Raw genomic sequence first — 27,644 nt, 5'->3', positions numbered from 1 at the left:
TGAAAGTCACTCAGTCATGTTCAACTCTTGTGACCCCATGGACTATACAGTCCATGGAATTCTCCAGACCAGAACACTGGAGTGGGTAGCTGTTCCCTTCTCCAGGGGATCTTCCCAACCCAGGGTTTGAACCCAGGTCTCCCACATTGCAGGTGGATTCTTTACCATATGAGCCACCAGGGAAGCCCAAGAATACTGGAGTAGGTAGCCTATGCCTTCTCCAGAGGATATTCCTGATGCAAGAATCGAACCAGGGTCTCCTGCATTGCAGGCAGACTCTTTACCAGCTAAGTTACCAGGGAGAGACTCACTGTTGTAGAAGAAGGTAATTAAAAATTGCTGTGGGAGTCCAAAGAATGAAGTGACTTTAGCTAGTATGCAAACTAAAGATTGATCATCTTTTCTCTGTTTTCTGAATTTTACCAAAACCATATATAATTTTTGATTACCTCCATAAAAGAAAATACTTGTATATGATCTCAAACTACTATCTCGTACTAACATTTTTTGAGATCCTGAGTTCTTGGATCTCTGAGATGGATTCTTTTGGTCAGGGTGACAATGTCAGCCCAGGGATATAAATATTTGCAGAAACAGTTGTGATTCAGGGTAGTTAAGAGAAGGAAAAACAAGCAAAAGTTCACAAAAGGCAGAGATGAGATGCAAAGAGAGCATGAGTCAGACCTCAAGAGCCCATCAGTGAAGCAGATTGGACTCCAGAAAATGTAAAATTCAGGGACATAAATATAAGATTCATTGTCTGTATGTGTCTCTGAGTTCAAAGTCTATAGCTAATATTTATTGAGTACTCACTATATTCCACATACCCTCACATGTTTTCATTTATCAGATCCTTACAAAACCCTACAGGAGAGGTTTTATTATTAGTCTCCTTTACCAAGTGAGGAGATTGAGACACAGGGAAGGTGGATGAGTCATAGCTAGTATACAACAGAACTGAGATTTGAACATCTAATACAGAGGCTATTCCCTTATATATATATGAAGGAGAACAATTCCTAAGAACATTCAACAAGCTGGAGATTCAGGAGAGCTAATAGAGTAGTTCCAGTCTGGGCCTGAAGACCCAAGAATCAGGAGAGTGGATGGTTTAAGCATCCAGCTTGAAGGCTAGAAGAGCTGATATTTCACTTTGCATCTGAATCGAAGGGGAAAAAAAAGTGATATCCCAGCTCAGGGCAGTCAGGCAGGAGGAATTCCCTGTTTTTCAGCCTTTTTAATTTAGGTCTTCTACTGATTAGTTGAGGCCCACCTACATTTGGGAGGGTAATCTGTGCTATTCAGTCTACCAATTCAAATGCCAGTCTCATCCAGAAACACCCTCACAGACACACCCAGAGTAAATGATTGACCAAATATTTGACATCCCTTGGCCAAGTTGACACATAGAATTAACCATCACAGGTGGACACAGAACCTTCTACCATCACTAACTAATACCCATCCACATCCCTCTGGAGTCGTTGACCTACAGTCGCACCCCATGTAGAATTTGTAATGTTGGATTTATTGTAATCTAAAGGGGGTATAATTTATGGAGCCCATAGGCCTACCAGCCACTTCTCAGCCCTCAGTGGGTCCGTGTTCTCTAGGTGAGCTGATTGTGGTCCTTACCAAAGGACTCACTATATAAATTATAGCATCATGTTAAAGGTTTTATAAATAACCTTAAAATTGTAATTCTAGAAGTCACAAGAATCATGATTTCTTAACTGGTGAGATGATAGTGGCAACACATTTCCTCCCAAATTCAGTTACATGAAAGAGCTAAGTCTTAACCTGCAGATGGTATATGTGTATGGGGATTTTGTGTGTGTGTGGGTATGATTAGGCTTTCAACTAGCACTTTAGTTTCAGAACATACACTAGCCTAAGCTACTCCAAAATCCAAAAAGATAAAAATGAGGAGAAGGAATCACTGTACATTTGAAATAAACTCACTAAGTGACATCAGGCTGAGGACTGCCCTCTGAAGTAAAATATAGGTGATGCAACTACAATGCAAATAAATTGCAAAACACAGCTATAACTCAAGCAAAGATGAAGATTTTCAAGTGGTAGGGAAAAAAAACAACAAAACCCTGCAACTTTGGAAGGCCTTTGACAAAAGAGTATCTGTTAGTTTTTAAGTTAACAATAGTAGAAGAGAACAGAATAGTAGCTCCAAAAGAGAATTGTCTGGATATCAAAGGATTAAAGAAACCTTTGAGAGCTTTGACACTACCAAATTTTCTGTAAAGGAAATGACCTTCTTAATGATCATGCTGAGAAAGTAGAATGTAAGTCAATGAACCATATGGAAAAATTATACCTCGCCCTCAAAAATAAATAGTTGTTCTAAAATTTGTAGTCCTAAAACTTAGTAGTTGTAATTGTAAGATAAAATTTTATATTGATAAATACAATAACCTTACTTTTTATAGAAGTTAGTTTTATTTTGAAGACAGGGTCACAATCAAACTTTACCATTTTAATTCTCATTTAAGGTAGATCTGATTTACCTGGAATTTCTTTTCCTTTACTATCTAATCTTTGGGTAACAAAATGCCTTTTATCAGCCATGCCAAAATGGAGACTCCATCTGAATGTGTATTACCATGTTACAGTGACTGTGAAGAGAAGTTACTGTAAGTTAAGTGTTTGGAGCTTAATTATGGTCCACTGAAAGAACGAATGAAATAAATGAATGTGCAAATCAATGAAAGAAAATGTGAGCAAATGCCTTTGAATATTATGTATAAGAAACTGGTTAAAGTTTTTAAAGAAACATCATGGACAAAGAGAATGCAGGGAGGAAACTTGAAAAAAGCCAGACAGGGAAAAATAAGTTCAGATTCTCAGAGGTTCTCTTCCTCTGCTTCTTGGAGGTACAGAAAGAAAAGACTGAGATCCACACTCATGGTCAGACTGAAACCAGGTGCCACTTTAGGGCAGCTCGCAGTGGGTCAAAGTGATACTGAGTTTTGTCAGGATGTCAACAAAACTGTGGAGCAGGTCAGGCTGAACTCTTGCTAAGTCATTAATTCCCTTTTTACTCTCTCCCTTTCATCTTCTTGGGTTTAATTGTAAATTATTCTTCATTCCTCTGGGCTCTGTTTTCTTTTCTTGAGTTTGTTCTGGTGATTACAGCCTCAAACAAAAACTATGAATACTAAGTTTTCCCCTTGTGAAGTTAAAAATAAAGAAAGGCCAAGATGTTGCATTCAAAATAAACAAGCATTGCTGAAAGCCACCTGGTTATTGCTGTGGTTACTACTGGTAGGAATTTTAAAAACTGCATCTTTAGGCAAATGGTGCAATAGGTTAAAAATGCCAATAAATTAACTTCCAAGAGTTTTAATTAAGAGGAAGAAAACTATGAGTCAAACACCTGAATCGTTTCTGTAATCTGATGATCAAAAATAGACATAATTTCTCTCTGGGATGGTTTGATTTCCCTTGCAAGTTTTGGAACACATAATTAGGGACAGGGCAACCTGAGGCTGAAGTCAAAATGACTTTTTAGTGCCTGGATGCATATAAGGAAGAGACAGCAAACAATTTCCAGAAGAGAAATCACACTGCATTTAGCTTGGCCATCAGTGGTTCCATATAATAACAACATCACTCACATATAACTTTGTTTCAGTGGCTGATATTAAGAAAAATTGTTGCTTGCAATATGATGCACAGGGCTGTCAAAATCACACATACATGGCCTTTGGTCTGAGAATTATTTTGTTTTTATAGCACCAATTCAGCAGTGAAAAGTTCATAAATTTGTATTAGGAATATGAGGGCGATATTATATCACAAGAAGAAAGCAAAACCCAGTTAGTGAGAAAATGTAGGTCCATCTTTTGAAATCGATGTCTAGGTCCAGCTCATGAGTCAAAGGGAATTTTCTAGAAATCATTGTTGGATATAGCTCATATTTTGAAAAGGTGAGGTCCTCAAAGGGGATTGATTCAATATTTCTGATAAAGGTGGTTTCCCAAGCCTCTAAAATGACAGAGAGTCTTAATTGAATCCACGTAGAAGTTTAAAGCTCTTAGGAGAAAATTATCTAGGACTGAATTGGATAAACTTTGATGTTCAAAATGGAGAGGTTTCTCTTAGTGAGAGAACTGAGTTATTGTTTAGTAAAAAAGAATGATGGGTAGTGTTATCTATCTAAAACAATAAGTTCTACTTTTAGGAGAAATTTGAAAATAAACATAAACACAAAACTGAAACTAGTAATTTCCTTGTAAGAGAAAAACAGGTAGAATTAAGTCTCAACACCAGTATCAGAAAAGATATTGGGGGAGAAGGTTTCTATGTGGATATAGCTTCAGGTTCAGCAAGAAACAAGGAGCAGCCAGCAGATGAGCAGTGACAATTTGTTGATACTTTGTCCCTTTATTGTGTGCTGGAAAATCTTCTTTTAATAAGATCCAGAAAGAGAATACTTACGTCGAACACTTTCTGCTTAGCCTCTGAGAGGGTTATGAAAGTGGAGAATGGAGAACTTTCTTCTTAGGTTTCTGTTTGTCTTCTTCATTGTTGAGTTGAAACAGCCAAGGGGCAGGAGTTGTGTTTCTATTTCACTGAGCAGCTGCACTTAGTAAGAGCTGAAGTTTTAGACATAAAGAGGAAAATGGGTGGAATCTGCAAAGCAATTGCTCTGGAAATGGGAAAGCTCTCCAGTGCATCAGGAAATCTGGTCCCCAAAGCAAGGTGAGGCCAAACTGGGCATATGTCATCTCACTCACTTCAGAGTCAAGGGCCCAAGAGGGAGCCAGACATTTAAGTCTTTTTACCTTAACTTTTCCTTTTATTTCCCTTCAAGGCCATAATCCACAGCCCCTGAAGATCTGACTGGGTTTGCATTTTTCTGACCATCACTGTTGAATCCTCCTGGGGCACATTCCTCCACCTGGCATCCCTTCTCCCCCACGTGGAAAAGATGAAGGGGACACTGTAGACAGATTCAAGGCCTTCATCTTACTTGTGTTCTTATCTACTGCTTGGCAGGGATCCAGCTCACTTACTGCTTAGAATCTGTCTTCAACCTGCTAAGTGGCGGTGGGCCTCATAATGACAAGGTTTGGCTTTGGAGGGAGCAGCTGAAGTTGAGTAGCTGGCTTTTGGTGTAGGCACAGAGTACATGAGTTACATGGATATTAACTGCAACAGGTAGGGACTGTCTTGACACAAGGAATCCTGAAAGTAGCAATAGGGATCAGGAATCCTTCTGATGCTCACAAGATGGCTTGTATATGTATCGCAGTGTGCCCCTAAGTTCTCATTTTAGGAATCAAAGTGTTTCTAAGTTTCTCATTGCCAAACTCCCTTTGCTTCAGCTTGAAAGTGGTTAAAGATATTTATCTGAATCAGAGCAAACCTAAAGCTGGTGCTGCTTTTATTGTAGAAACTATGAAATCTATTCTATAGGCATACAAGAAAAGAATTTTAGAACCTTCCATTAATCTACTTTATTTTTCCTAACAAAAGTCCCACATACATAAACAAAATAAGTTGAATGTGGCAGAAAATGGAATTGAAAGACCAAAAACTTCACTGTAAGAAAACAGACCTCTCTGGTTTAATGACTAGGTGAGAGTTTTCAAGGCTGACTCCTTTGGAGACCAGATACTTGTTTCTTGTATCTAATAAGCAACATCCCATTTGTGAAAACCACACACACTTTTGTTTCTTAGCAGGCAGGAAAGCACACTGTGAAGCTAACATTATTTGTATTCATATTACATTCTATTGATACAGCCAAAATTTATCTTGAAATGTTAGCAACCCAAAGTTGAAGGGCTGTAAGGAATCCATAACCAAAGAAAACAGGAACATTTCAAATCTAGCCTCGCAATAGTTTTTATGCAGAGTGAGGGTTAGGGGCAAGAGCAGAGGAAGGAAAGATCTTTGGTTCCAAAGAGGGCATTGAGTATGACAGCCCACTCTCCACCTAATGGTTCTCCATTAAGCAGAATAGAGCCGATTGTCCTTATTTACCCTTGTGATGGCGTCAGGAGAAAATTGTATGTATACGTTTCTGCTTCCTTCTACATTTGTGCCTCCACCTACATTTATACCTATCTATACTACATGCTAGGAGAAGGCAGTGGCACCCCACTCCAGTACTCTTGCCTGGCAAATCCCATGGACAGAGGAGCCTGGTAGGCTGCAGTCCATGGGGTCGCTAGGAGTCGGATATGACTGAGCGACTTCACTTTCACTTTTCACTTTCATGCATTGGAGAAGGAAATGGCAACCCACTCCAGTGTTCTTGCCTGGAGGATCCCTGGGACGGGGCAGTCTGGTGGGCTGCCGTCTATGGGGTCGCATAGAGTCAGACACGACTGAAGCAACTTAGCAGCAGCAGCATACTTCATGCTAATCTGTCAAACTAAAAGAATAATGGATCTCCTAAACTAAAAACATATCAGGAATGAATTCAACTTTGGAGGCGAGAATCTGAGAAAGAATGAGTAGCTGTCTAAGGAAAAAACAGATCCCAGACCCTGCTCTTTGCTCGTTCTCTGTGTGTCAAATGTACTTGGACCCCTAGAGTATAAAAGATGGTAGACAGCTTTGTTTCAGGTATTTCTTGAAAGCAGGACCAAATTCAAGGTGCTTCTCCAACAGAGCTTCTAACTAATCTGTGCTTCAAGCTCAGGAGGGAATCCTCACCTTCTCAGGGTCACCAAGGGAAAGCTGAAAAGGAAAAGGTTGGTGATGTGTCTGTGGAAGGGAATAGGAGATGGGTCGGCCTCATCTTTTGGGTTCTTTGCCTGTTTTCCTGTGCCAAATGCAGTTATTCAAAATGGCTTTTTATTTGATTAAGGCCTTTGGCTTGATAAAGTCATTCACCCAGAAATCAGTTAGGACCCCCGTATTGCTATTTCTGATCTGTGTTTTTCAGTGGGGCATATGATTTCTCCAGTACTTTGAGCTGTAGCTTCGTTCTTGCTTGCCCAGTTTGTTCTTTGGAGATACTTCTTGCTTGCACTTCTACTCCAGTGAGAGCATGGTGAATATGAAACAGTGAGAGTCATAAAAGATGCAAACATAACTGCCCAAAGGACCACAGAAACGGCGAGGCTCCATGCAGATTGGCATTCTCATCTCACACCTCAGCAACCACAGCAACTCTGGAACATGCCTGGAGCCCACGGGACCTGTACTTCCTCCAAAGGCAAAGATTCCCTGGGGTTCAGCAGCAGGAGTCCCCAGATAAAATGTAATTTCTGGATTCTTGGTAGCACAGTCCTTGCTGGGAATACTAATGAGACAAATACAGCATTTGTCACAATCCACTGCCTGTGTTCAGCGCACACTCCAGAATTAAGACATTTTCCTTTCTCTCTGAACATGTCACTTCCTAAAACATGATTAAATAACTTATTTTTATTTCCAAAGTGCACATCCATACGATAGCAGCATGAAAAGTTTGGTGTGGAGCTCACCCCTCTCCCTATCTCTGGTTAAGTGAAAGTCGCTCAGTCGTGTCCAACTCTTTGTGATCCCATGGACTATGCAGTCCGTGGAATTCTCCAGGCCAGAATACTGGAGTGGGTAGCCTTTCCCTTCTCCAGGGTTTCTTCCCAACCCAGGGATTGAATCCAGGTCTCCCACATTGCAGGCGGATATGAGGGAAGCCCATCTCTGGTTAACCCTTCATATTAAAGGACACACCTCTCTCTGATGGCACGAATTCACTGAGACAGGATTGGCATTGCCACAGCAAGGAATGTCTTTCAACCACATACAAATCACAGGTAATTATAATAAACAAGAAAAGATGCCAAATGTAAAAATTTATACCCAGAGACATCTGTTAAGATCTAAGAACAGGTGTCAGAGGATTGCCTGAGGACCTCCAGGTCAGCCTTGCTGGAGGAGAAAGGAAAGTCCTCCTTACAGGTGGAATGGTGTGCATTAAATAGCATGAGGGATTGCTAGGGAAGTTGGTAAATGCAGTGAATGGGAATCAAGAGTTACTTGAAAGCCTATATGATATGCAGGACTCCCCTGCTATCTGAAAGAAGGACCTTCCTACGGAAACTCTCCTAAGCTGAAATGGCACAAAGCAAAGAAGCAGTTCCATTAGGACACTTCTTGATAATGTGTACACAAAATAAATGGAGATCCAGCACAGACACACTGACACAGTTTAAAGTTGAGGTGGCCTGATGCTGAGATGCTGAGAGTGGTTCTGGGGATGGAGCTTGGCAGTGCTGCTCTCGCTATTGAGGGTGCTGCCTCTGTAACCACTCACTGCTAAACAAATGGTCCCTGTTGTTTTCACTTGTCACTTGTTTTTAGAAATGCAAAAATCCTCTTCAGATTTCTTTCTGTTATCAAAAACAAGTACTAATGTAAGTCTTCAGTAAAATGTTTTCAGTGGTGTAACGTGAACTTTCGAAAAGTGAGGGATAGCTTTAGTGATCCAAGGGGTTATGGGCACAGGCTGTGGAACCCGAACATTCCCTCCCTGCCATTTATTAGCACAAAGCTGTGCCCCTGGGCCAGTTTACTTAACCTTTCTGAGACCTATTTTCATCATCTGTAAAGCATGACTACTAGACACACCTACCTGAAGGGGTCAGAGGGTACATGTATATGTACATGCAATTTTAGGGTAGAGGCTGGAACAGAGAGGTTCTAAGTAAATATGGAAACTGTGACAGACTTTATTTTCTTGGGCTCCAAAATCACTGTAGTTGGTGACTGCAGCCATGAAATTAAAGAGAAGTTTGCTCCTTGGAAGTAAAGCTCTGACCAACCAAGACAGCACCTTAAAAAGCAGAGACATTACTTTACCTACAAGGGTCTGTCTAGTCAAAGCTATGGTTTTTCCAGTAGTCATGTTATGGATGTGAGAGTTGGACTATAAAGAAAGCTGAGCACCAAAGAATTGATGCTTTTGAACTGTGGTGTTGGAGAAGATTCTTGAGAGTTCATTGGATGGCAAGGAGATCAAACCAGTCAGTTCTAAAGGAAATCAATCCTGAATATTCATTGGAAGGACTGATGCTGAAGCTGAAGCTCCAATACTTTGGCCACCTTATGTGAGGAACTGACTCATTGGAAAAGACTCTGATGCTGGGAAAGATTGAAGGCAGGAGGAGAAGCGGATAAAGAGGATGAGATGGTTGGATGGCATCACTGACTCAATGGACATGAGTTTGAGCAAGCTCTGGGCATTGGTGATGAACAGGGAAGCCTGATATGCTGCAGTCCATCAGGTCGCGAACAGTCAGACACGACTGAGTGATGGAACTGACTGAAGTGAATATAAGCTGTTAGGATTGTTAGGACTCAGTAGTACGGTCCAATGTTTGTTTGGTCCAAGAGTCTTTTCCAGTGGACAGAAGCCAACTTGTAAAGGCTATGACTTCTGCCATTAGAAGTTCCCGTAGGACTTGGCTGCTGCTGCTGCTGCTAAGTCACTTCAGTCATGTCCAACTCTGTGTGACCCCATAGACGGTAGCCGACCAGGCTCCGCTGTCCCTGGGATTCTCCAGGCAAGAACACTGGAGTGGGTTGCCATTTCCTGGGTCTTAATTGCAGTACATGGGACCTTTGATCTTCATTGTGGCACACAGGATCTTTAGTTGTGGCATGTGGGATCTAGTTCCCTGACCAGAGATTGAACCTGGACCCCCTTCATTGGGAGCATGGAGTCCTAGCCACTGGACCACTAGGGAAGTCCCTCTTTTCTGGTTTTATATTGATGTGGGTTTATTTCACTCTTTGAGAAATTTGATTTACACATACATATGTATATATAGATATGTATGAAGTGTTATATGTATAGTTGTAGTTCTTGTATATGTATAGAGAGTCCTGGAAGAATACACAAGTAACCTTTAACAGTTATCACTTCTGACAGAATGCATGAGGGAATCTGGGTGCAAGAGAGGTGTGCTTTTTTCTCCTTTGTATACAGCTTGGTATTTTTATATTTTTATTTTGTATGACATTCAGTTTTTCAATGAAAGAGAATTCATAGAAAGAACTACAAGATGGATCAGGTCACAAGTAAGCAGGGAAGACTGCTGGAACCATGAGGCCCAAAGCCCATTACTCCTTGTTGCTTATGGGTTACAGATGTTGAAATCTATGAATAGAAATGGAGAGACTTCAGCCTCCTCTTCTTCCAGGCTCAGGTAGACTTTTGGTCAGCAGATGTCAACAGCCTTCAGAAACATGAGCCAGCAGGTGTGCAAAACACAAAAGCCATGGCAGAAAGGTCCTGGCCCAGGCACACGTGGCTTGTTCCTTTAGCCCTCAGGATTCTCCCTGCTTCTGTCATTTGCCAGTCAAGCTGTCAGGTTAGAGAAACCTGGATGAGAGGTATGTACTGCCCAGTAACTGCTAAGGAAATTCCAACTTACACAAGGTTTATTGGGAAGGTGGACCTGCTTAACCTTAGGCAAGGTGGCTGGGGTAGGGACTTGAGCTGAGTGTACATCCTGAGAACACAGAGGCTTCTTTTCCTCTAGTGGACTGCAGAGGCGGGGCCGAGGATGTGGAAGCAGTTTGTAAGCCAAGAGCACCACACAAATGAAAGGGCTTGCTCTTATTATAAGGGCTTGAAGGGAATGCCATGGGAGAGGATCTGGCCCCTATAAAGGATTTTCCCCATGAACATCAAAGAATTGATGAGGGGGGTGGTGGGAGGAGGACAAAGGTAGAGCTTGGAATGTTGGCTCTTCCTCAAAGGCACTTTCTATGCATTTTCTTTGCTGAGAATCAAATCCAGAGACTCCAATGATAATGATTCTCATTTTTATTACCGTTTTATTATTCAGGGTTGGTTCAGAGTTTCTTCCCTGCCAAAGGCATTTGAATGAAGATGAAAAGTGCCAAGTTAATATCTTGATGGAGCCAAGCCCCTTTTCTATAACCAAAGTCTTGGTGGACAGATGTGGTACCAGCTTGCTGTTGTAGTTCTGGCTCCCTATATCATCGTCACAAGGATCAAGGCTGTCCCTAACTTGTGGGGTTTGGCATTTCTGAGTGGAAGGGACACTGAAAAGAGGTCTTTTAGTGTTTCCATCAGATTAATTCTGGATGTGTTCAAAATGCTTAAGGAGGAATTCCCAGAGCAGACACATACTAGAGATTCTTAATAAATACATTGGAATTAACAACACTGTGCTTAATAAGGTTAGTTCCAGGGGTTCTACCTGAGTATCAGTAAGAGGGACAGTTATAATTATAAAATAATATGTCACAACTTGCTGACTATAAAACCAAATGTGCTTCAATTTGAATAGAGAAAGGGATCATGAAATATAGGAAAAGCAAATTAAACAGAGAACATTAAAAGAAACTTATGTGTTAAATATATATATATATATATATAGGCACTTAATGACCAAGGGCTGTCTGTTCTGGAGTTATTAATAATAACAATAACCAATAATTATAGCTCTTAAAATTTTTTTTCAGAACAAAGAGAAGAAGTGAGCATTTATTGAATGTACTTAGTGATATAATAGAGGCATCAGTTTATGATGTGTGGGTCAAATGCTGCTTACTTCCATAGTTTAGCAAAAATCTTGTATGCACTTGTAGGACTTGTGAAACATCTGAGAACTTTGGTCTAAATGTCTAAAAAAGTAAATGTAAAAACTTGCGAAAAGCTTTTCTGTAAAAAAAGGTTTTTGTAAAAAACTTGCAAAAGATTGGTTATTTTCTAGTACAGCTGGGGGTGGGGGGAAGGGGTTTCAATAGCCTTAGTGAAATCCAAGGAAAAGTTTGCATATCATCTTCATTTTTTCATTCATTAATGGAGACTCTGCTGTGAACTTTGCAAGCCAGGATAATTCTGTTAAGATAGAGAATGTAATCAAGATTTCTAACCTTCTTTCATTTGGTCTTCAGTTAGTTCAGTTACTTAGTCGTGTCCAACTCTTTGCAACCCCATGTACTGCAGCACGCCAGGCTTACCTGTCCATCACCAACTCCTGGAGCTTACTCAAACTCATGTCCATCGAGTTGGTGATGCCATCCAACAATTTCATCCTCTGTCATCCCCTTCTCCTCCCACCTTCAATCTTTCCCAGCATCAGGGTCTTTTCCAATGAGTTAGTTCTTCATATCAGATGGCCAAAGTATTGGAGCTTCAGCTTCAGCAGCCTGAATTCATTTCCCTACAGTGTCAGCTATGCATGTTGAATAACTGGAGAGATATTTTGTTTTTGCTGTTTATTTGCTTTTGTTAAACAAGTCACAATTTCAGAGTGATTCACAGATTTATGTAGATGTAGAATTGTATTTAAATTTGTGTTACTCCTCTGGGGGAACAATCTCAGATTTGCCTAAATTATGTAATAAGTGGCAGCAAAGTGTCAAGAAGTACTGATTAAGCTGAAAATTTTCACAAAGGAGACACAATTTCTCTGGAATTTTGAATATCAAGCTATGAATCCAAGAAAGTGTGAAAGTGTTAGTCACTCAGTCATGTCTGACTCTTTGCGATCCCATGGACTGTAGCCCTCCAGGTTTCTCTGTCCATGGAACTCTCCAGGCAAGAATATTGGAGTAAGCAGCCAGTCCCTTCTCTGGGGGATCTTCCTGACCCAAGCATTGAACCTGGATATCCCACATTGCAAGCATATTCTTTACCATCTGAGCCACTAGGGAAGCCCATGAATCCAAGAAATACCATCAAATATTTGGCTGCACATTCTGTGTCTGGGTACTATTTGGGCTCTCTGGGCTCTGAGCAAGGAGCTCTCATAGAGCTATTGATAGTGATGTAAATCAGGAGTCAGAATTGACATCCCTCCTGCTTGAATATGCCACCTAATTCTAGAGACCAGTTCCATTGGGTAAATACTAGGTATGGCACAAGTTGCAGGTTGTTCAGTATTGGGAAAGAAAGAAAGGAAAGAAGGGGGGGAAAAGGAAAGAAGGAAGGAAGGAGGAAGGCATTTGGTTTTTAATTTTTGTTCCTAGAAGGCAGACATTTGGTTTTGCTGTTGTTGTTCCTATATTTTTTCAATTATTTATTACATTCATTTACTCAACATTGAGAGACTTCTAAATGAAAGTCTGTGTTGGGTATAGATGTTTATATGGGGAGTGGTACAGGAGGATACGAAAATGAATCAGATATTTTACACTCAAAATGCTTATCATCTAAAAGAGGAGTTTATCAGTCAGCTTTCGATATGTTGTGCTTTTATAACAAATGATCCCCAAGTCTCAGTGGGACAACAAAGATTTATTCTCATTTATGCTCATATCACCTGAAGATCAGCTGTCATGTCCATTTCATTCTGGAACTCAGCCTGAAGCAGCAGCTTTTATCAGGAGCATGCCATTTACATGTCAGTGGGAAAAGGAGAAAGGAAACGGGAAAAGAAAAAGGCAAAAGATAGAGACACATGTACTCCAATGTTCATTGCAGCACTGTTTATAATAGCCAGGACATGGAAGCAACCTAGATGTCCATCTGCAGATGAATGGATAAGAAAGCTTTGGTACATATACACAATGGAGTATTTCTCAGCCATCAAAAAGAATGCATTTGAATCAGTTTTAATGAGGTGGATGAAATTGGAGCCAATTATACAGAGTGAAGTAAGCCAGAAAGAAGAACATCAATACTGTATATTAACGCATATATATGGAATTTAGAAAAATGGTAACCTGAACCCTGTATAAGAGACTGCAAAAGAGACATAGGCATTTAGAACAGTCTTTGGGACTCTGTGGGAGAGGGTGAAGGTGGAATGATTGGGGAGAATGGAATTGTAGCATGTATATTATCATAAGTGACCAGTCCAGGTTCGACGCATAAATTTTCCTCTGTTCATTTCTTTGCATTTGTGCTTTTTTAATAAAAATACTTTTAACTGTAAAGAAAAAAAATTATAAAAAAAAAATAAATAAATAAATTTTGAGAAAGTCACAAAAAAAAAAAAAAAGATGGCCATTAAAGGTTGTGTTCCTATCTTATTGGCCAAACCAAGTCATGTTGCTGAGACTGTTGGGAAAGGGGCATGAATGTTCTCCCACAGGGAAGCACTGCATATGGCCACAGTCTGGGGTTTCTGATCCTCTTGCAGTGAGGGCAGCAAATAATTGCAAACAACAATGTAGTCAAGCACAGGGAGATAAATACACACACACATCAGATATGTGCACTCTATATAGAATATACCAGACAGTGGGAAATGATGGGCATCCCAAAGGCAGGGACATTTCCCTGTTCTGCCACTTAGAAACCAGTTTGACTTTGAATAAGGCACTTAACCTCTCTGAGCCTGTTTCCTTACTTGAAAAGCTAGGATAATTTCATAGCCTTGTGGTAAGGATGGAAATATTCAATTCAAGTCAAATGCTAAACAGAAAGCCTGTCAATCAGTTATAATTTTTTAAAAAAAATTCTCCTCCTTCTTCTTCATATCCTCTTCTTTCATCTTATCATTCTTGTCATTTCAGAATTATAGGGAATGCTTTCTGGACATGGCATTTAATCTGAGGCCCATAATTTGGATAGTATTTGAACAGACAGCAGAGAGATTAACTCTGCACCTCAGTTTTCCCATTTTAAAAATGGGGATAATAATAGTAATTGTGTCTTAGAGTTGGTGTAAGGTTAAATGAGTTAAAGAAACTGATAAGCGCAGTGCCTGGCATATTGTGAACATTATGTAAGTATTTGTTCGATACAAATACACAGGTGAAGACTAAAACTGGGCCAGAGACAGAAAGGATTTTCAGACTGAGAAGATGAGAAGAGCAAAAGCAAGAGAGAACCAGGGAAGGTTTGAAGAATGCAAGGGGAACAGAAAATAAATAGGTTTGGTTGTGACATTACCAAACCGAACTTGACTCTACTTGCCTTCCGTGCAACAAAGCCAGTTTCCAGACACTAGGTTGTGGTAGAGGGAAGCACAGCATTTATTTGCAGAGTCAAGCAAGGAGTATAGGGAGCCCATGTTCAAAAGACCCATACGCCCTGGTGGTTTTCAGGGAAGAGATTTTAAAGGCAAATCTGCAGTAAGGGCTGCGGGTTGTGTGACTTTCTTCTGACTGGTTGGTGTTGCAGGAATCTCAGTCATCAGCCTTCTAGTTCCAAACTGTGAGGTCTCCATGCCTCTGCTCAGCTTGAAATTACCATCCTCCCCGTGGGTGGGGGCCTTAGTTCCTACAGAAGAACACAAAGATATGAATCAGGCTGTTGTGTATGTCCCTTGAGGAGGAACTAGGACTCTATTTTATTGCCACCCTTTTTTTTTTTTTTTTTTGATAGCTATTCCTCTGTTTCTGCATTCTTTCACTTCCCTAGCTAATAACTGTTCAGATCTTGCCTTTGGAACTTAGGGAGGGCCTGCCAATAAGAAACAGGGGACATGGAAAGGTTTTTGTACCCAGGAGGGCCTGCAGGTCCTATTGAGCTTTAGTTTCACATTATGTATGAAGTCAAGTGTCATAGAAGAAGGGGCTGAAGAGATGCTGAGGGGCCTGAACATTGGGACTTTATTCTGTAGGCAGAGGGGCACAGTTTGAGCTGTGCTCCAGAAAGATCAGTGTTGTCCATGTAGGACAGGTAGGAGTATCAGAGATGGTAGCCAGGAATGCACAGGAGAAGGATGCTGCAGACCTTAGTGGAGCTCAAAGACAACCACCCTCGGACAGTGCCAGAGAGCACAGAGAGAAAGGGCCACTACACAAGGGGGCATGGAGGTTCAACAGGCCTGGGACTTGATAGATGGGAACTGGGTGGCAAGGTGGGTGGAGCAGGTATGAATAGGGAAGGGGCATAATAAAATTTCTTAAAAAGCAACTTGGAAGTGGCTGTTAAGATGCTACCTATGAATATTATCACCCAGATTTCTCTCCAAGTCCTAAACAAAAACAGCTGTACTGAAGAAGTTTTAATCAGGAGACAGAGAAGGGACCCAGGTAGTGGGAGAGGAAAGGCAGATTGGCAGGAGGATTGCAAGTGGAAAACTGGGGAGAAGAGAGCAAAGTCTAGGATAAACCTAGGCTAGAGGTGCAGAAAGGAAAGTGGAACTATGCCATCTTCTACAATACCAGCCTTTCTTATGTCTCCAGTGTATTACCAAGTGAAATACAGACTTCTAATAAACAATGGACAATATGATACTAATTTTTGTTAAAAAGAAATAATATGTATTCCTAGTCATAGGAAAATAAAAAAGGATATATACTTAATTTTAGCAGTGGTGAAATTATAGATGATTAAAATTTTTTACCCTTTGTTTCCTAACTTTTTCTGCATGCACATATATTAGTTTTATAGGATTAATATTAAATAATAACTTCTATGAACGAGGAGAAAGGGAAAAAGGAACTATCCCTGTCATAAAGAACTTAAAAATTTTTTGTACACACACACAATTTATGCTATTGTTTTGTGACACTTAGAACATATACTCTACTAAAAACATATGTGCAAACAATCTTTTGGCAAGCAACACATTCACAGATTGGGGGCTGCCTGCAGCTGATTATATTGCCAGTGTGTCAGAACCAGGGTTTTAAGTTCAAAATGCTTGCTAACAGAAATCATTACAATACACAGGCTAGGTTGGAGGGAAATACCGGCCTAAAATTTGGATACATTTAAAAGAAAATGTTTCAATGTGTTTATATTCCAACTCAGCCTCAAAGAGGTAACCTTTCAACTTAAGAGTCATTTCGGACAAGGGTTCTTGAAATTGTCTTGTATATAAAACCCAATTGGTTGTGACTATTGAAAAATATGTTACTTTTTTCTTTTAGCCAGAATATGTAGCAAATGAGAGTTCTCTAAGTGATTTGCCAAGAAATTAATCTTTAGATTGTTTTAACATGGGATCTGAATTGTTTTGCTTTTTTCCTCCCTTTCTTTGATTCTTGTTAAAGGTAGACTGAAAATATTTCCTTCGAGGAAGGTTTGAAGATTAAGTCCTCCCTGCCTCTGGAAAAGAAGCATTTGATGTTTCTTTGCTGGAGACTCAAGGGAATTGGGGTTTATACGAAAAAGTGGAGTGACTTGTCAATGTAGTTTGTAGATAAGGACTTTTCCTGAGTCAGAAAGGTGTTCCTTAAGGGCCACGGGACTAAAGAGGTCAGTGGGTCTGGGACGATGAGGAAAGGGACCTTTCTTCTTGTCAGTGTTCTGGGAGTTGGCAGGTTTCCAGAAGGAATGGCTAGAGAAACAGGACCATAGGTCTAAGCTTTTCCCAAATGTGGCTTTGAAGGGAACAAACAAAAGGGGCCAATGATTTTCCCAGGGACAACCAGAATGACCATGTTATAAATAACTATCTCCTATTCCTCTCCACTTCTAAGCCTTGGCCCTGCTTTAGATCCCAGAGCCTAGAAATACCCCTGACTTGGAAAGGAAGGCCCAAGAACATCTAAAGCTACATTTCCAATAGATCCTGGCAGGATGTAGGCTTGGATTTGAAATTAGATAACATCAAAGATATTTCTTGGACATCTGAGTTTGAGGACTAAGTACAGTATTGAATAAAGGGATGATCCAGTGATTTACTCCTTGGATTGTGCACACTGTTTATGAAGATTTAGAATGACACAAATGTGGTATACCTGCTTAGTTCCCATTTTGGACTGAGGCACTCATTCTCTCAGCTTCCAGGATGGGTGGCTGCTGAAGGATCTTAGCTGTGATTCTTTCTGGGAATTGCCCTCTGCCAAAGGAAGCAGCCTTACCCTCTGCTTAGAGGTAGCCTGTGTCTAAAGATGAATCCATGCAGGTCACAAAGATGCTCCTCATTACCTCAATTTGTGGCAACTCTGAAGGGCCATCTCAACTCCAGAGCTCCCAGTGGGATAAGCTGAGGCCTCTGTTACAGCAGTATCACACTTCAACTCCTCCCTTGGCCCAAGCCCACTACCCTCACCTCCCTACAAATGTTCTCAAGTTCATTCCCCAGTGAAATTACCGCATGCAAATCTCTGTCTCAGATTCTGAAGGTGTCTCCAGGAAACCTGACTTGCTACAACAAACTACTCTAGTCCTTTCCCATTAAACAAATACAGTAATTTTAGCTTTTCCCAAAGACAGATACCTCTAACAACCAGACATCTTGTTCTCTGTATTTATTGAAGAGTAGATTTTGATACAAATTTTTCTTCAATGAGAAGAACTCTTAAGTAGTCTTAAAAAATAAGAAATGGGACAAAGGTAAAAATTGTCCAGGACTTCCTTCTCTTATGGACACATGCCAGAACTGTTTTTCAGAAGCTCATTTTTAGCATATATTAGTTGCTATGGACAAAAGAAATGCCAAATACCAAAGAAATGTAATAAGACAAATGAACTAATAAAACATTTATTTATAATGTTTTTAAATCTTCCTATAGTTTAAAAAGGATCATGTTTTCATCAATTGTTCTTAGAGATCAATGTGGAACTCTCTCCTATTACTCCAGCCAGTATGAAGCCAATCTTGCCCACTATTGAGCTGATTAAGGAAAACATGGGAAAGTGAAGGAAGCATAGGAAGCACTTACTATGTAGCTGAATGGTCATTCTGTTCTTTATTTCCCCAATGCCTTCTTACTTGGAGAGATTACTCCAATAAGAGAATCAATTGTTTTTGATTAGATAATCAATGGTCTTATCCCTTGATTGAAAAGGGTTACAAGTGAAACACAGATCTTTAAAAAGAGTATCTTGTCATCAGGTTGTAAGTGATGAGCATGGATATTGGCAGGTTTCTGAGCTTTATGAATAAAATATTTGAAGTGTAAGAAATATTTGATTGGATTTCCCCCAGTTTTTTGTTTTTATTTTTTAATATTCTCCCTCCCCGTTACTCTTCCCATTTACCCCTTAGGAAGCAAGCAGGCCTACTTGAAATAATCATCTAAATATTCATTTTTGTTGTAGCCAACCTGAGTTGGACATGTGTTTCCAAGGAGTAATGCCAACAAAACTAATTTTTAATGACTTGCACTATCAACCAGTCAAAAAAATGAGGGCAAGTTGATTGAGTTTTCATTCTCAAGTTCACCTTTTAAAAATACTTCTTATTTACAGTAACCGAATCTGTAGCCTGAGACCACACTGATATGCTCCCTGTGCTACCACTAGCTATTTATACATGGCTTATAAATAATGAAGTAAAGCCACTTTATCATCATTAGCTGGTTTACATCCAATAGCCTCAGCTACTCTTCTCTTATTCCACTTTATGTTGTTAGTATTGCTTATCCATTGCCGACTACGTTTCATGGTCTCCAGTTCACAGGAAACCAATCATCTGTGAAGGAGGTGGAATACTCTAGGAAAAACTGAAGAATTAGGAATTCTGGGCTCTGATGCTGATATGGATGCATCACTTTACTAGCTCTCAGCTTGTTTTCTCATCTGTAAAGCAAAAGTATTGCCAGGCTCTTTTTTTTTCTGGCACTAAAATTTTGCAGGCTTAATACATTTTAGAAATGCATCAGTCTGTGGTTTCAGTTCAGTTCAGTTCAGTCGCTCAGTCGTGTCTGACTCTTTGCGACCCCATGAATCACAGCACACCAGGCCTCTGTGTCCATCACCAACTCCCGGAGTTCACTCAAACTCACCTCCATCGAGTCAGTGATGCCATCCAGCCATCTCATTCTCTGTCGTCCCCTTCTCTTCCTGCCCCCAATCCCTCCCAGCATCAGAGTCTTTTCCAGTGAGACAACTCTTTGCGTGAGGTGGCCAAAGTATTGGAGCTTCAGCTTTAGCATCAGTCCTTCCAATGAATACCCAGGATTGATCTCCTTTAGAATGGACTGGTTGGATCTCCTTGCAGTCCAAGGGACTCTCAAGAGTCTTCTCCAACACCACAGTTCAAAAGCATCAATTCTTTGGTGATCAGCTTTCTTCACAGTCCAACTCTCACATCCATACATGACCACTGGAAAAACCATAGCCTTAACTAGACGGACCTTGGTTGGCAAAGTAATGTCTCTGCTTTTTAATATGCTTGGTAATATTAAATATTTAATTTAATTTATTTAATTTGGTTGGTCATAACTTTCCTTCCAAGGAGTAAGCGTCTTTTAATTCCATGGGTGCAATCAGCATCCACAGTGATTTTGTAGCCCCCAAAAATAAGTCTGACACTGTTTCCACTGTTTCCCCATCTATTTCCCATGAAGTGATGGGACCAGATGCCATGATCTTAGTTTTCTGAATGTTGAGCTTCAAGCAACTTTTTCACTCTCCTCTTTCACTTTCATCAAAAGGCCTTTGAGTTCCTCTTCACTTTCTGCCATAAGGGTGGTGTCATCTGCATATCTGAGGTTATTGATATTTCTCCCGGCCATCTTGATTCTAGCTTGTGCTTCATTCAGCCCAGCATTCCTCATGATGTACTCTGCATATAAGTTAAATAAGCAGGGTGACATTATACAGCCTTGACGTACTCCTTTTCCTATTTGGAACCAGTCTGTTGTTCCATGTCCAGTTCTAACTGTTGCTTCCTGACCTGCATACAGGTTTCTCAAGAGGCAGGTCAGGTGGTCTGGTATTCCCATCTCTTTCAGAATTTTCCACAGTTGATTGTGATCCACACAGTCAAAGGCTTTGGCATAGTCAGTGAAGCAGAAATAGATGTTTTTCTGGAACTCTCTTGCTTTTTCCATGATCCAGCGGATGTTGGCAATTTGATCTCTGGTTCCTCTGCCTTTTCTAAAACCAGCTTGAACATCTGGAAGTTCACGGTTCATGTATTGCTGAAGCCTGGCTTGGAGAATTTTGAGCATGGCTTTACTAGCATGTGAGATAAGTGCAATTGTGCAGTAGTTTGAGCATTCTTTGGCATTGCCTTTCTTTGGGATTGGGATGAAGACTGACCTGTTCCAGTCCTGTGGCCACTGCTGAGTTTTCCAAATTTGCTGGCATATTGAGTGCAGCACTTTCACAGCATCATCTTTCAGGATTTGAAATAGCTCAATTGGAATTCCATCACCTCCGCTAGCTTTGTTCGTAGTGATGCTTTCTAAGGCCCACTTGACTTCACATTCCAAGATGTCTGGCTCTAGATGAGTGATCACACCATCATGATTATCTGGGTCATGAAGATCTTTTTTGTACAGTTCTGTGTATTCTTGCCACCTCTTCTTAATATCTTCTGCTTCTGTTAGGTCCACACCATTTCTGTCCTTTATTGAGCCCATCTTTGCATGAAATGTTCCCTTGGTATCTCTAATTTTCTTGAAGAGATCTCTTGTTTTTCCTATTCTGTTGTTTTCCTCTATTTCTTTGCATTGATCGCTGAGGAAGGCTTTCTTATCTCCTTGCTACTCTTTGGAACTCTGCATTCAGATGCTTATATCTTTCCTTTTCTCCTTTGCTTTTCGTTTCTCTTCTTTTCACAGCTATTTGTAAGGCCTCCTCAGACAGCCATTTTGCTTTTTTGCATTTCTTTTCCATGGGGATGGTCTTGGTTCCTGTCTCCTGTACAATGTCATGAACCTCTGTCCATAGTTCATCAGGCACTCTATCAGATCTAGTCCCTTAAATCTATTTCTTACTTCCACTGTATAATCATAAGGGATTTGATTTAGGGTATATCTGAATGGTCTAGTGGTTTTCCCTTCTTTCTTCAATTTAAGCCTGAATTTGGGAATAAGGAGTTCATGATCTGAGCCACAGTCAGCTCCGGGTCTTGTTTTTGCTAACTGTATAGAGCTTCTCCATCTTTGGCCCCAGGTCCGAGGCCAGGGGTGGCAGCCGAGAGGAGCTACTTCACACTGAGGTCAGGAGGGGCGGCCGAGTGGAGCTACCCCACTTCCGAGGACAGGGGCGGGGGCGGAGAGGAGCTACCCCAAGTCAAAGTGGCGGTGGCTGCGTGGGCGCAGGAGGGCCGAGAGGAGCTACTCCACATTCAAAGTCAGGAGGGGCAGCCGTGAGAAGATACTCCTCATCCAAGGTAAGGTGCAGTGGCTGCGCTTTGCTGGAGCAGACGTGAAGAGATACCCCATGACCAAAGTAAGAGAAAACCAAATGAGACGGTAGGTATTGTGAGAGGGCATCAGAGGCAGACACACTGAAATCATAATCACAGAAAACTAGTCGATCTGATCACACGGCCTTGTCTAACTCAATGAAACTAAGCCATGCCGTGTGGGGCCACCCAAGATGGGTGGGTCATGGTGGAGAGGTCTGACAGAACGTGGTCCACTGGAGAAGGGAATGGCAAACCACTTCAGTATATTTGTCTTGAGAACCTCATGAACAGAACAGTATCAAAAGTTTGTGGTTTATATATAGTTAAATTCTTAAGGGTGAAAATGGAAAGTGATTTTTTTTTTAGAGCTACATCATAGTGATGATTATACTGAGAGTCCTGAGACCAATCCCTAGGTTTGAAGATTCACTTGAAGGAGTCATAGGACTCAATATGGAGTTGTACTCAGGTCTGTGATTTATTATAGTAATAGGAAACCAAACTCAGTTGGCAAGAGAAAAGGCACATGGGTAAGTCCAGGGAAACCAGGTGTAAGCTTCCAAGGAGTCATGTGACTTCCCCAAGGAGTCATGTGACTTCCCCTAAGGAGTCACATAGGGTGCACCTAATTCCCGTGCAACAGGTGTGACCATACGTGTAAAATGTTGTCAGTCAGGGAAACCTGTTAGAGACTCAGTGCCCAGGGTTTTTACTGGAGGATTTTCACAGAGGCAGCCACAAATTCTAGCCTCCCAGAGGGAAGGCAGGTGTTCAGCCTAAACTGTATGGTCTGTACAAACAGTTTAAATGTAGTGAGCCCCCATTAGTTAATGATGGTGAGAACTGCTATTAGACTGAATGTGTCCTCCTCCAAATTCATGCATTGAAACCTAATGCCCAATTGATGGTATTTGGAGGGCAGGCCTTTGAGAAGTGCTTAAGTCATGAGGGTAGAGCCCTCATGAATGGAACCAGTGCTTCTGTAAAAGTGGTCCAAGAAAGATTCCTTGCCCCTAGGGAAGACACCCATCTAGGAAGCAGCTGATCCCGTAATCCTAGAAATGTGAGAAATGACTGTTGTTTATAAGCCACCTAGTCTCTGGCATTTTGTAATAGAAGCCCAAAGACAGGAACCCTCCTGAAATCTAAGTTCCGAGACCCCAGCAAGGGTTAAACTTGTCGGCAGGCCTTTCAAAAGGACACCAATCAGACCTGCTATCGTAACTATTTTCTGCATGGTTATACAGTATGTTCATTTCTTAAGTCACTCTTGGATATAGCCCTTATATATTACCTGAGTTATACAAAAAAATGGTATTAAGTAAAATAATATTTTTGCAAATAAGTTTAATTTTCTCCATTAGTAAATTAAAATTTTCATTTAAGAAAACTTGAAAAATATAAAAAGAAGAAAAATATAGTAGCAATTTCTGAACATAATTTCTAAGGATAGTTACTTCTAGATAACCACCTTCCAAATATTCTGAACATGATTATCTCAGTGCCTATTTAAATTACATTGTTCTCCTCATTTTTATCTTACAATATAGAAAATTTGCATATTATTTCAAAACATCTTGCAGACATGGTTTGTAATGATTATTCCATTGTATCATAATTTACATAATCAGTGCCCCCTTTGCCACTTTTGAGTATCATAAATAATGAGCTTCTTCATGCACAAAGCTCTTTCTGTATTAAGAATAATTCCTCTGGATGAATTCTCAGAACTGGATTCATTACACCAAATGTTATAAACTTTTAAAAGATTTTTATTATCCCTTGCCAAATGACTCTCCAAGCATTGTAAAGTTTGGGCATCTACCGAGTATTTCTCTAAAATGAAATGATGCTTTCATTTGCTTCTCTTTCAGTGTGTTTGTGGTATGTTTTTCCCCACTGACTGCCCATATTAAGTAATTATCTTACTACTAGGGCATTCCTTTGGGCAAATGCCCAGCATTTATAAATTTCCTCTTTAAAAACGCAAAAATGGTACCTAGGAATCTTCATCATGCATTATCACCGTCTGACTCATTTGTTTCCTGAGCAAATAGGACACAAGTTCTTCAGGTTGTGACTGACAGGTAGGGAAGAGGGAGAAAGAGAAGGAAGAGTCTGGAATACTGAGACACTTTCTGTAGGGGGGGTTGGATGATCCACAGGATGGTGCAGTAGACCCTGAGTAGGTGTGAGGCTGAAAAATGGGTTATGGGTTCTGAAATACAACAGTTAGAAAGATAACAAAAGATCTAACATAACCTTTATTGCTGTCTTGCTCCAGAACAGATCTGACCCTAAGAAGCACCAGGAAGTTGTGCAGTTAAAAGAAACTAGGTTTGTGTTGTGTTGCATGCTAAGTCACTTCAGTCATCTCTGACTCTTTTTGACCCTATAGACTATAGTCCACTAGGCTCCTCTGTCTTTGGGATTCTCCAGGCAATAATACTGGAGTGGGTTGCCATGCCCTCCTCCAGGGGATCTTCCCAACCCAGGGATCACACCCATGTCTCATGTCTCCTGCATTGGCAGGGGGCTTATTTACCACTAGTGGCACCTGGGAAACTCATAGGTTTGTGTTTGATAGGTTAAATTGGAGTTCTCAGGTCAGTGTTGGCTAACTGGGAGCTTTTGAGCAAGTCACTTCATCTCCAGCCCTCAGTTCCCTTTTTGGTAAAAGGAGATAATAGAATTCAGCAAACCTCCCTTGTGAGGCAGCTCTAGGAATTGTGTTCAAATTCAGTAATTAATGTTTGTGCAATCACGTGTATGTACCAGGTCCATGGGTTGCATGGCAATGACAGGAGAGAATGTCCTTTAGGAACAAGTTCAACTGTGTCTTAATATTTGCTCTGGTTTGTTTTTTTGTTTTGTCAAAAACTCATGTATTCAAATTAACAAAACAAAAACCTTCTAATAAATGAACGATAGTGAAGTTTAATCAGATAGTGTGCTTCAGGATAGTACATGTGTATATGTGTGTGTGTTTAAACTTCACCACAATTCTAAAATTTGTATGTAAACAATTTAGAAAATATGGAAATTATAAAAAAACAAAATCTCATCTCCCAAAGTCAGTCATCATTAATAATTACTAACTTCCTTACAGTATTTTTTCTATTCAATTTTTAAATCATTGGTTTGTTTTTTGACAACATAATGAAACAGAAATCATATTTTATTTTAGATTCATACAGAGCTTGTTAAATCTTGTCTCTGCTACCTCCTAGCTATGCCATTTTAGTAAAGTTACTTAGTTTCTCTGAGCCTCACTTTCCTATTCCTTAAAATGAAGACAGTGATACCTATTTTCCAAGTCAGGATTCATTAAAAATAGCATGCATAAAGAATTAAAGTTCATACATGGACTTTTCTGGCTATCCAGTGGTTAGGACTCTGTGCTTCCACTGCAAGGGGCATAGGTTCGATTCCTGGTTGGGAAACTAAGATCCCACATGCCACATGGTGAGGTCAAAGAAACAAAGATAAAAAAGAAAAATAACTAAAGTGCACACGTATCAATTTGCAGAAACTGTCATATGCATGAACCTATATACCATACCCAGTTCAAATTATTTATAAATAGTGTGGCAAATAAATTTTATATGTAATAGATAATGAAGCTTATATCCATCAACTAACAAATGTGCACATGGGGATGCTTTCCTCGCAATGATAGTTCTGTTGTAAATATTTAATAAAACAAGTCTGGCAGAGCCATCTCCATGTTGAATTGCTGGAGGTCAGAGGCTCAGTTGTCTGCACGTAAAGGGGAGGCAGTGTAATTATAAAAGACTTCACCTGTCTTTTATTGCTAAGGGCATATTGGAAACATCAATTTTATTTGGATAAGATTTATTCCCTGATTTCTTCCAAGAGGATTAAAGGATATGGGAATTTTAGTACAACTTAAGATCAGAGGAAAAATAGTTGAACAGAACCATTCCTCTGATTGCTTGGCATTTGTTGAGCATTTTCTTCATGCTGGGAGCTCTTGATAGAGTACAAAAGGAACCAAGGTAAATGAGACTGCTCTCTCTTCAGGAGAACTCCCAAGTTGGGAAAGGGTTTCTTGAACTATTGCCTGAAGAGCCTTTGTGTAGAATCACCCAAGGAACTTCTAAAAAATGAAAAAAGGAAGATTGCTCCTCCCCTGCCTGGAGGCCTCTCCTAATGCAGCACGTCTGGGAGCCTCCCCTAGTCCCCATTTCTCTGGCTGATGGACATGCATACTGAGGTTTGAGAGCTTGCAGAGGGGAAGCAGACTTAGCAACTGTAGTGGTGTTCCAGTGTAGTCATCGATTGGGCAGAAGGTGGGAGATCAGAAGTGGGGACTTCAGAAAAAGAAGATCTGCATTCAGTTGCTGACTAACTAGGAGCTTGATGGAGACTTCCCGTCTCTCTAAGCCTCAGTCTATTATTGGTTGTTGTTGTTGTTGAGTTGCTAAGTCGTGTCTGACTCTTTGTGACCCCATGGACCACAGCATGCCCCTCACTATCTCCCAGAGTTTGCCGAAGTTCATGTCATGTTTATTATTGGTTCTATAGTTCTACTGCTGCCTACCCCAGAGTAGTATTGTGTTAAATTCTTACCTTCTGTAAGAAAATGCTTAATATGCTGTCTCATTTGTAGGAGGTGCTTGAGCAGTGGTAGCCGTCACTGTCACCTGCCCAGGAGGTAAATGCCGTCACACCATAACCTTAGTCTGCTTTGGCACCAACAGGATCCCAGAGGCACAACACAGCCATTCAGGGACCAAGATCGTCTGAAGCTTTAATAAAAATCCTGCCTCTGGAATCTGGCCATTAACCTACAACAGCTAAAGGTTGAATTAACTGAGACCTGATTAGGAAAAAAGAGGTCTTGCTCTCTTTCCTTCCCTCCTTTCCCGCCTCCCCTCCCTGCTTTCTTCCCATTCCTAATCAGTGGAAATGATGTTTCACCCCCAGAACACTGCAGTGGCAGAAACCTGTTACCAGTTTTCAGATCCTCAAATGGCAGATGGATGCAGCCTGCAGCCTCTCCCTCCATCCAAGATGTCTTCATCTGTCCCCCCAGGACCCCAGCAAAATGCTTTTGGCAAACACAAGAGGAAAGGATAAAAATTAAGTATAAGGTGCTGCATTCGTAGGGCCCTTTATGGCTTTGGATGTGTAATGATGGTTTAATGGCAGTCAAGAGACAGGTAATTAGGAGCAATCCGCTCTGATCACCCTTGTACACAACCCCAGATAGCTCCTCAACACTCCCGAAACCTTGTTTGCTTTCTCCGAGGCAGAAATCCCACAAGGTCTGTACACTGCCAGCTGTCAAGCTAACGAACTGCCAGCGCGTTCCTGAATGGGAGGGCTCAGCCTGGTGAGGCTCCCCTAGAAGCCGGCGCTGTCTTCGCCCGCATGATTGCCTTTATCTAGCTGGTGCAGGAGCCACTCCTAATCACGCTGCTGCTGGCCTCCGAGGGTCAAACAGGGGACCATCGCTACCTAAACAAACGAGGAGGATGTCACCTTTGGGGGAGACTGATAAGCAGTTGGCAGGCAAGCCACGGGGTAGAGAAGGCGCCAGCAGCCAGCAATCTTCAGAGGCCGTAAATACGTTACACTCTCAGCAGGGAGACGGGCAATATAGGCACCGAGAGGCCTTTGTTTAATGAGCTGTCAGAAAGCAGGCATGAAATTATGTTTGAAAACATGTGCAAGCTGCAGAGACAGAGT

This window comes from Moschus berezovskii, chromosome 3 (genome assembly GCF_049115385.1).
Source record: "Moschus berezovskii isolate FMDL1 chromosome 3, NW_MosBer_1.0, whole genome shotgun sequence".
NCBI classification, from domain to species: Eukaryota; Metazoa; Chordata; class Mammalia; order Artiodactyla; family Moschidae; genus Moschus; species Moschus berezovskii.
The sequence above is the reverse complement of the archived record's forward strand: the minus strand, read 5'-3'. Positions refer to the sequence as shown.